Source organism: Mustela putorius, unplaced genomic scaffold, assembly GCF_011764305.1.
Source record: "Mustela putorius furo isolate JIRA1106 unplaced genomic scaffold, ASM1176430v1.1 tig00003853_pilon_pilon_pilon, whole genome shotgun sequence".
Lineage (NCBI taxonomy): Eukaryota > Metazoa > Chordata > Mammalia > Carnivora > Mustelidae > Mustela > Mustela putorius.
Window position 1 is genome coordinate 76,376,479 of NW_025422005.1, and position 11,540 is coordinate 76,388,018.

General features: G+C 42.3%; 1 pseudogene; it reads left to right on the forward strand.

The window, feature by feature from the left end:
- Positions 1-9,627: 9,627 nt before the first annotated feature.
- LOC101691491 lies at positions 9,628-10,555 on the forward strand (annotated as a pseudogene).
- Positions 10,556-11,540: the final 985 nt, after the last annotated feature.

Genomic DNA, 11,540 nt, shown 5'->3' on the forward strand with positions numbered 1-11,540 from the left:
GGACTTTGTCTCTCTCGTCTCCTGATAAACCCATGGTGCCTAGAACTGGTAGCCTGTAAATGATCAACATTGAGTTGAATGCCCAAGTGAAAGACTGGACAGAGAGAAGGGTTCACACATGTTACCGTGAAAGGAGAGAGGCAGACTCATAAGGGAGCACTGCCTGGGGACGGGAGAAAGACAAGGAAGGCCAATGTGGATCAGTACAATGAGCAAAGAAGTGTCAGGAGGTGATAAAGGGCCAGATCATGTTTCTTGTTAGACACCGGTACCCAAGGCTCATCAACAGCCCATATTCGCAAACGCCTGCACAAGAGGGTTCCCCTCAACATGGCTGACCTGAACCCGTTACCCAGTCTGAGGGAGGAGCCTCTCCTCCGTGCAGCGCCAGTAACGCAGTGAGTCTCCTCTGTTTGTCAGCTCTTCACAGGGCGCTCCCAGCGGCTGCTGGTACCCCCCTCCCCAACTAAACCCTCAGCTTCTGCCTGGGAGGGGCCATGTCTCCTCCCCAGACATCCCTCTGTCTTCCCTTTATCACACTCATCCCCCGATGGGTAAGAATTATCTGTCCCCCGTAGACTGTAAGTGTCGTTGGGGCAGGACCTGAGTCAACTCATTCATCACTGCGGCCTGTGGTAGAAACTCAATAAATACTCTCCTACGAATAAACGAACTCTAACCTTTACTTAAAAGGACTGGAGGAAATCTGTTTAAATGTTTCCCATTTCTGGACTGAGAAACAGTTAACCAACATCTCTGGCCTCACAGTGACATGTTCCAGAATAAGCCAAAAAAAGGCAAACATCCTTGGCTCACTTCCTGACCCGGACAGCATGTGACTTTGGACAAACCATTTAACCTCACCTGTGCCTGAGAGCAGGAGCAGGGCAGGAGAGCCTCACCCCCTCAGGACAGGTTTTTGTTGTTGTTGTTTAAAAAGATTTTATTCACTTGACAGACCGAGATCACAAGTAGGCAAAGAGGCAGGCAGAGAGAGAGGGAGAAGCAGACTCCCTGCTGAGCAGAGAGCCCAATGCAGGGCTCGATCCCAGGACTCTGAGATCATGACCAGAGCCGAAGACCAGAGATTTAACCCACTGAGCCACCCAGGTGTCCCAGGACAGGTTTTTAAGTTGGGGAGGGAAGGGACAGGAAGAATGAAGAGCTTCAAGTTCCCCAGGATTTTTAGGTAGCAAGTCTACCAGTTCTCTAAATTACAACCACAAACCATAAAGGCTTATTTGTATCTACAAGCCGTGTTAGGAAATCAGTTTTCGTTTGCATCGGAACAAAACCAACAGAGCAAATGTGTGTGAAGGAAGGTGTCCTCAGTTAAGATAAAGGTCAGGCACAAACAGAAAGATGCATTGACAACTTAATCATTGCTTATTAGGGTAACAGTTTTTAATTAAATATTTAAAATTGAGAGAGAGTCGTAGGGAAGAAGTTTACATGTGTATTTTTTTTTTCTGACATCAATACTGCCATTGATGAGCAGATCCAATTTAGTTTCACTCTGAGAGTGCAGACAATGGTCAGTTTTCCTCCAGCTGGCTTATTTTACAAGCATTAATGAACAATTAACCAACACTGGCACTCTTTCCGTCTGTAATCCTGTAGTAGGATCACTAATCTCTACCACTAGCAGCTAATGATGAAGGTCTCTTAAGCTTCACTTCTTATCTCAGCCAGTTCTTAATACTTGCATAAGTATGCTTTCTGAGGAGGGGGGCCCCCTACTGCTATGCAACCCCGAGAACAAAAGCCCAGAGACATTTTTGAAGGGGTTTCTGTTCAATAACACTTCTATGCTTATGTTTGCCTTCCTCCTACAACAAACACCAGTGATCAACAGAGGGCTCTGAGGGTCACGGAGGGCTCTGTGTTTCCATACTTCTAATACTTATAAGAATGTATTCAGACGGCATTATACACAACCCCAACCCCAACTGCACCGGCAGACACCCTAAAGTGGGGAGGGAAACGTGAACTAAATAGAATCCAACAGTATTTTTCTCCGTGAGTCAGCTTTGATTTAGTATTGAATTACACCGAGTCTGAAACCACATTGTCATTAAAAATGTAGAGGGCAGGGGCAGATTTATCTAGAAAACCCCACACAGCATAGGTCTTAGTTTCTCTGAATTTAATACAACTTATATCCAATTGTCTCTCTCTAGTGGGGCAGAAACCAATTCACCATTTCATTAGAACTCCTCCATAGGGTCGAGATTTAAAGAAAATGCAGGGTCAAGATTAAAAAAAAAAACAAAAAACTGTAGAGTGGCACAACGGTAGGATAAAAGCCTGGCTGAAACGACACACTTTTCATTCTTAACTACTTTTCAGACTCTTACAACTTGCTGGGAAAGTTGCTATTTCAAGGAAAGTTGTCCTCCGGACTCGATTCCACGATGGCCTTGCAAGAAGTGGTCTCGTGAACCCAGGTCCCGCTGGGTGTTGAGCGGTGGGGGAGAAGGACAGAATCGGCGTGGACAGCAAGCACATGGCTTCTGCGCCCGCGTATGAAGGCAAAGTCAACAACAGCACATGCCCATACGGGGCTGAAACATCAACCATTTTTGGCACTCATAAGGCTGCAGCGTCTTATAAACGACATTGATCAGGAAGCAGCAAAACACGCAGGCTAACGTGGAGGGAGGCATGGGTGCTGAGACCGAGCACGGTGATGGGTCCCAGTGGAATGGGAGCTGCTCCCTCTGGAAGAGGAGGAGGAGAAGGTCCAGGAAGACGGGTGTGGGGGTGTGACACAAGCCCCTCTTTTCTTGCACTTCAGCTTCCCACTAGTTCTAACTACCCACCTTGCCCGAACCGTACAGTAGTGATGTGGGCACTTAAGAGATGGAGGAAGCTCAAAATAAATAAGAAGTTAAACTATTCTGCAACTCAGATCTAAAATGAAAGGGATCTTTTTCATAAACCAGCTCACTTCTTAGTTTCTCCTTTCAGCTGCTGAAACACTACTTTCCTCCCCTAACGTTCACGGCTTCCTGCAGTGGGAAGGGGGCTTAGTGGACAGAGCCCCGGACTAAAAGTTCGGAGGCTGAGTCCTATTCACACACAGCCCCTGACCCTTGTGTGATTTATACGAGTCACTTAACCTCTCTGCCCTTCTGTTTCCTCATTCATTCCACAGACACAATGCTACCTGCCCCTCCCCACCTCCGTGGAGCCGTGAGAGGGAGTGACCTATGTCAGCAAAGCGTTTGAAAACACCATTCGTCCGTGCAAGGCTCACACAGTGTAAAACGTTGTAATAGGCCTGCAGTGTGATAACACACACAAAGAAGATACGGATAGACTCTAAGATAGGGAAACATGGAGGTCAGGAACACTTGCCACTGAAAATGTGGTAGTCGTGTGCTTTGAAAGTGAGTCTCAGTGACAGGATACGGAGTTTATTTGCTCTTTAGAAATCACTGGGCTGATCTAAATTAATTTAAGTGATTATTTGGACAGGAGTAGTAAAATTTAAAAGGGAGTGGATAAAGTCATGGTATCTTGTAACTCTCAGATGGGTGCTTATTAACCCTCAATTAGGAAGAAATTATTCAAGATTATCTACTATTCTCCCTCTCAGAAATGTACTCTCTTCGCTGCCTCACAAATGGTCAGTTGCGTTCCTTATCTTTCCGTGCTGCTTCCCACCTTCTCCCTCTACTCGGTTTTTGCATTCCAACTTAAGTCCTTCCCAACTCTGTTGCAAGAGTCATGTAACATTCTAATATATTTTATATATATAGATATCTATCGATCTATAGATCGATATAGTATCTGTCGATATATCTATCAATCTATAGATAGATCTATATCTATCTATCTATATCTATATCTATAGATCTATAGATATATCGATAGATAAATATCTATCTATATATATATCTCCCCCACACAATTCCTGGCACAATACTGGACACAGGCGAGAAGTCCAATAAATTCCTATGGCATGGTGTGGTACAAGAACTGGGCCTAGAATATCAGTTCCTGAAACACACCAACTATTTCCTGCCTTGGGACCTTTGCACATGCTATTTCTGATGCCTGGCCCCTACTCTCTCCATCCCCCACCCCACCCTCACTTTGTCCTTTGAATGGCTGACTCTTTCCTATGCTTGTGGTCTTGAATATAATCTATTCACAGAGGTCCGCCCTGACCACCCAATATAAAATAGCCTCAAGCGCCTGGGGATGCTCAGGCAGTTAAGTGTCTGCCTTTGGCTCAGGTCATGATCTCAGAGTCCAAGGATCAAGTCCCAGGTCCGGGCTCCCTGTTCAGCGGGGAGCCTGATTCTCCCTCTCCTCCCCACTTGTGTCCTCTGTCTCATTATCTCTGTTTCTCTCTCTCAAATAAATAAATAAAATCTTAAAAAAAAAAAAAAGCAGCCTCTCCATTGCACTGTTTTCTCACCTGTATTCCTCTTCCTCCTTGACACCAGTTACCACAATTTGTAATTACCTGTTTCTCCTCTTTCCTCGTTTACTTCATTTCCATCCGTCTTCACCAGTGGAATGTACACGCCCTTCATCTTTAACACAAAAAGCTTACCTGTTTTGCTCGCCACTGTTCAATAAATGTTTGTTGAATTAATTAGTTATGACGTCACCCAATTTTTTTTTTTGGCCAATACTGCCCAGTGCCTACTGGGCAGCCCTCGTTGCTCTCCCTGAAATAGAAAACATCTCCCTTTCTACCAGCGTTGCAACTTGCTTATCAGGATCCCCCAAAAGGAATAGCATATGTTTGATATTTTACAGTTCTTCCCTGTTAAGACTCTTTTACCAAACAAACTCCATTTCTTTATCTCCCTCTCTCTTCAATCTGGAGTCAAGACCCACAGGCCGGGAGGAGGACCGGGAAGTCACACACACTGGATCTGAAGGAGCCACCCCACGGAACGGCATCTCTGTCCCAAGACAGAGCTCCAGCATTTCACTGTCCTGAGTCAGAGTTAGGGCCTTACACTCTCCAGATCCTTCCTGAGAAACCAAAAGTGGCCTTTCTGCTCATCCTCTTTGTTCCATGGCTTGGTATGAGGGACCAACCATCAGTTCCAATCAAACTTTTTCTGGACTCCGGGGAGATGTCAGATTTTCAATGAAGAGCACACTCTCCACCTCAGATTCCCCAAGATAAGCATGAGATTAGTACCCGTCTGGAACCTTGATGCTTAGTGATATATTAACACCCCACCTCACAAGGTTATTTCAAGAACCAAATGTGACAAAAGCATGGTGCCAATGGACAACTGGTATACAAGTGTTAGATTTATCACACCACAGCAAGGCTCCAAGTACCAGAAGCACTGCACACGCATGGTTCGCAGCGCTGTGGGCTGCCAAGTTTTGTAGTATTTCCAAACAGATATGGTGATGGCATCAGGTAGGGTGGTTTTGCCTGTAAGTAACAGAAAACTCCACTGAAGGATTCTCATGCATAACAAGAAGTCCTGCGGTAGGGAGGCTCCAGCGTTGGTTAATTCAGAAGTTCAAATGTGTCATCAAGGATCTAGGTCTTCCCTTCCACTCTGCTATCCTTAACTTGTTGGCAAGCAACCCACAAGGCCCCAGGTTTGTTTGCACATGTCCCATCTTCATGCACCAATATCCAGAAGTCTCCAGCAGATTTCCCTTCATACTCATGTCCGTTGTGTGGAGCCAGGGTAAACAGGCAACCCTAAACAAATTACTTGCTTGGGAATGGAATTCTCAAGACTCTCCTGGACCAATCAAGATTACCCCAAGGAGAACTACAGGCAAGGGCCACTTCAGCCAATGTGTGTGGAACATGGACACATTTTGGGTAGGAAGCCAACATTGTCTGCTACAGTGATGTAATGAAGGCTGAGCCCCTAACTATTCCCCAAGCCAAACACTATTTATACATATTCATTTATGTCAGTGAAACATTTCCTTGGGAACTCGTCTATTTTGAAGGTATGCATCCTGCCTTCAGACGATACTCCTTCCGTAAAACTGGCAAAAAGTTTTGCCCTTTCTATGCCAATGGACCTAGAAAATCATTCCATCTCTGATTATGAAAGTAACAGCTCCCAAATGTTAAGTCTCAGGCTGGCCAAACCATACGTGGGGAAGATTCAACTGCAGACAGACATAAAAAAATAAATTAAAAACAAAAAACAAAAAACCACAATGGGTCATTTTCACGCTATTACACTGCCAGGTGGCTGGAGACCATGGACTTTTGCCTCATTTCATCTGATGTGCTTCTTAATCACCCAAAATACACATCTTCACCTGATGCCCACCAGCAATGAGACTGTGTTTGAAAAATGAAACATGTTCAAATGCAAATTTAACCTTGTCCATCCGCTGCTTTAAAATCCTTCAATGGCCCCTGACCACCCTTGGGTAAAGCTCAGCTTTTAAATGTGGACCCTGCTCAACCTTATAATCTCCTTTCTTTCTATACTACCCTCCTCTCCCAGTCCTAGTACCCAAGTTATTGGAATGGAAAACATTAAGCATATCTATCCTAAAAATTAGTCTGTAGCAGTTTTAGTAGAAATAAATGTCCAATAGTAAGGTATTGGTTAAATCCATTATGATATATACATATGAGGACTATAAAGCAGCCATTTAAAATCATGCCATAGAATATTTAATGATACAAAGACATGTTCATACAAGATACCGGTAAATGAAGGAGATTATCAAAATCCAGGTTCAAGGATGACCCTAATTTATAATATATATTAATAGACACGAATTGGAAAAGAACTAGAATATTATACACAAAAATGGTAACAATGGCTATTTATGAGGAGTTAGAGAGTAGAAGATTTTAACTTTATTCATTGGACTTTTACCTAGTTTCCAAATTTCATACAATGAATGCCTATCACAAGAAATTCCTTGGGAAAAAAAAAAAAATTGAGATCTGAAATATGTAAGTGGCCACACCCGGAAAAACTGCAAATCAATGCTTCCGCATCTGTTCTTCCAACAGCCTCACCCGAGCTCCCCAACCACACTCACATTCAGGCACACGCTTAGCAGCTCTTAAGCTCTACCTGGTTGCCAGTTTACTGTAGTGCCATGGACAATAGGAGCCCAATAAAACTCAGGGCCTGGAATTTAATTAAATTTAATTAAAATTTAATTTTATTTTATTTAAATCCAAATGTTTCTAAATTTGATAGAGAAGATTATGGGCTGATGGCCCCTCGCTGTACCTTTCTTAGGACAGACATCGTACTGTTCTTTCAATGACAGCTGCTGGACTGCACTACTCTTCAAGTCCGCAACTTAGCTATCCATTCTGTTTGCTGAGGCATGTAGCCCAGTGCCTTGAACACTGCAGGTGCCCAATAAGGAACTCTTTCATGAATACAAATGATCCACCAACTAACAGACTGACCTATCAATGAATAAATCAACTGACTTCTGAGTGTCCATCGGCCCCAGGAACTGCACTGGGTCTTAACAACAACAAATGGCGGTAAAGTTTCCCTGCTTTCAAGTAACTTCCAGCTTGATAGGAAGGCAGAGCTACTGCAAATGAGCCAAATATGTGCTAAATTGTGTCATATTGATAGATCTGAAATAGAAACGGAGAGATGAGAAAGAGGAGCATAGACTGGAATACAAAGCAACTCTAAAATAGGATCTGCTCTCCAGCCGGAGACCACAGCCTCAAGACCCACCCCCCAGGATTCCCCCACTCCTGCCCACCCAATATACAGGTTCTGCCCCAGGTCAATCCACTCAGACAACCCATCTACTGAGGCCATATAAGTAACAGTTCCTGCATAAGGAAGACTATAATTATGAACTAAAAATCAGAATACAACCCTTTATCCATAATTATCAAAGGCTATGGAGTTGAGGGGTGGTACTAGGGAGAGGACTGATGGATTCCAGGTTATTCCAGAAGTTCAAAAGCACCATGACTTAGACCTTGGACAGATGCCCTCCCTTTTGTTGGAGAATTTCTCTCTACCCCATCCTTTCATTGATTCAACTAACCAGCTATCAATTCCACAAATAGGAGATTTCAGTCTAAGAGGAGAAATATGTATACACACAAAGTAAGTTAAGAAGGTGTTAATTGCCTTATGAGAGGTGAAGATGAAGTGCTAGGAGATCACTTCTAGCCAGAAGTCAGTAAGTGCTCCATCAGGAAGAGAAAAAATGAGGTAGCCTTATGAGATAAATGGGAAAGGAACAGGTAGAAATGATGGGGGAAACAATATTGTCAAGGCAGATTTAAAAATGTTTTACACACACAGAGGCACAGCCGGGGTGGGGAAGAGGAGTTATAATAGTCTGATTTGGTGGGAGGACAGACAGAAATAAAGATACTTGGAACCTCATACAGAGGGAATTGGACTTCATTGTTGAGATAGTAGGGAGCCAGTGAAAGGTCCTAAGAAGGGGAAGGAACATGCTACGCCCCAATGTTTACTTGCATTGCGCCAAAAAAGAGGAATGCCTCCCAAAAGTGTCTCTTACCTAACAGTTGTCTATTCAAAATCGGTGCCACCTCTAAGTGATCCTCTATCTTCCCTTTAGAAGAGTTTTATTGCTTGTGCTGTGGTAGTCCTAGATTATTCCCACTCTGTCTTGGCTGTGTCATGTCATCAACCTAAAAATAGATGCTAATTAACAAGGTTATTTCTAACTTACATTGTTAAAAAGAGAGGAAAACAGTGATGAAACACTGAGAGTATCAAATTAACCAAGGATGGAACCAACTTCTAGTTCAAAATTCCCACCTTACAGACATTGAATTCACTAAATAGTTTCTCTTTTTTTTTTTTGTAAATCAGATAGTCATTATCCAAATTTCCTATCCCTGATGTGATAATATAGTGTGATGAGACATGCCCCAACAGAACACAAATTGACTTTTGGAGTCCAGATGCTACATGGAGTGTGTGGATAGTAAAGCAAATATCTCACTCTATTATCTGTTGTCTCTGAACCAACAGATTACATGGTTCACTGACTAGCTGAATAACTTTTAGACAGTTTGCTCATGTCTATTTACACATATTCTACAGAAATATATTAACAACTGAGGAACAGCTGTAAAAATTATATGGCAAGACAGATAGATGAGAGTGGCAATCTCTCCATGTACATTTCTGCAGAGAAGACGAAGTTTTACATGGTAAAGGAAATGGGGGAAAACACACATATGCACATCTGTATGTTGCTGCCACTACAAAGTGTAAATTCCATACAGTAATATAGGCAGTCAAAGAAAGCACATCATAAAATCTCCTGGAGGCTTTTTACATCTGTCTGGGATATTACTATAATATGTATCTTAACAGCAATGGGTTTAAGATTTATGTTTGTGCTCTAAAATAGTCTACTGGACAACTGTATATCCTAATGAAAAAGCCACTTTTCATAATCCATTTGAGAACCAAAGAAATAGTGAATGTTTTCTGGTTCACACTTTTACTTTAAAAATATTTATTCTTGAGAGCCCATGCAGAGGTGGTGCAGAGCACTTCAGCACTCAGCGGTTCGGGAATGTTGCTTTCTGAGAGACTGCAGCGGAGCCTCCATATAGAAGGCACGAGAGTTTGGCAGCTTGAAATGAAGCACGTTGAACAATGGCAACAGCAAGGAGTCATGAGCGACAGCAGCTAGCAGAACTACAGTGAGGGGAATCCTGTTCTGCTTCCAGAGGTGGAAGTGCTCATGGATCTGGGAAATCTGCAAGGCATACCCCAGCAAGGTCTCGCTCCAAGGCAGATTCCAGGCATTCCAGATCTGAATCTTGGTTTAGATCCAGACGAAGAAGTTCTCGAAGGCATTACACAAGATCAAGATCTTGGTCTCGCTCCCATAGACGACAGCAGGTCTTACAATTGAGATTATCGAAGACGGCCTAGCCACCGTCACTCTTCCATGTCCACTCGCAGGCATCATGTTGGGAATTGGGCAAATCCTGATCCAACTGCTGTCTTGGAGTATTTGGATTGAGCTTGTACACTACAGAAAGAGATCTAAGAGAAGTATTCTCTAAATATGGCCCCATTGCTGATGTGTCCATTGTATAAGACCAGCAGTCTAGACGTTCAAGAGGATTTGCCTTTGTGCATTCTGAAAATGTAGATGATGCCAAGGAAGCAAAAGAGCGTGCCAATGGAATGGAACTTGATGGATGTGGGATCAGAGTTTATTTCTCTATAACAAAAAGACCACATACCCCGACACCAGGGATTTACATGGGGAGACCTAGCTATGGCAGTTCACACCGTCAGGATTACTATGACAGGATAGGATCGAGACTATGATGAGTGAGACTACTACAGCAAATCACACGGAGGAGGAGGAGGAGGATGGACTGCTGCTCAAGATAGGGATCAGATTTACCGAAAGGTGGTTACCTTCTCCTTACTGTAGTCATGGAGGATACAGATCACATTCTAGATCTCAATCATACTCACCTCATCGCTATTAAAGCATGAAGTTGAAGACTTTCTGAAGCCTACCCTAGAGCTGGGATACTGTTTGTGGACAATATTTTTTATTGTCTCCTGTATAAAAAGTGAACAGTGCCTTGTGAAGTTAGGTGACTTTTACACCTTTAATGATGACTACTTTTGGTAGAGTTGAAATGCTGATTTCATTCTGCATTTGTGTAGTTCGCTGCTTTGTTCCAAGTTAAGTGTTTTCAGAAAAGTATGTTTTGCATCTATTTTTTTACAGTCTAAATTTTGACTGCTGAGAAGTTTCTATTGTACAAATCTTCATTTAAAAAATTTTTCTACTGAATCCAGGGTATTCTGAAGATCAAAGACTGTATGTAAAAATGCTACTAACTGGTAAAAAGTAACAATAAAGTTTGGTTTTTACTTTTCTTTCTAACATCAGTGCTTAGCAAAACTGTTCAGATTAGGTTGTCAGTAGTAAATTTCAAGACAAAAATACCTATTTTCCTCCAATCCGTGAGACATACTATACTTAATATACCTGCAACTAAGTGTTAAAAATTATGCTCTGTAACCCTGTACTGCTAGTATTAGAACTAAAGAACTTCCAATACAGCCAATGCTTAATGCTTATATAAATGTAGATTTGTCGGCCTTTAAAGCGGGGAATAAGAAAAGAGGTACACAATGTATGCTTTTAAAAGGCTATTTCTTAAAGCTGTTACAAGGGGATAATGGTATTTCAAATAGTTATAAGCAAGCGACAATACCTTCCACCACAAATGTACTCTTTTTCTTCTAGCTTTCAGAGTACAGTAAAAAAATGAGTGCTTCAGAGTTCAGGAAAAGAGAAGGGAACACTATACCTGTGCTGTGGATGAACTGAAAACTTGCCTGTTCATATTTTAAATATTATTTTCAGGTCCTTTGCTTACCAAAGGAAGCCCAATTTCACTCAAATATTTTGAGAACTGTGTTTAAATAAATGCAAATGAAAAGAGAAGAAAAAAAATTCTCAAATCAGAACTCAATTTTAATGTCCTCTGCATGTCCTATACATCTTACACTGAAAGAAATTATTAACAAATATAAGAAGATTCTCTACTA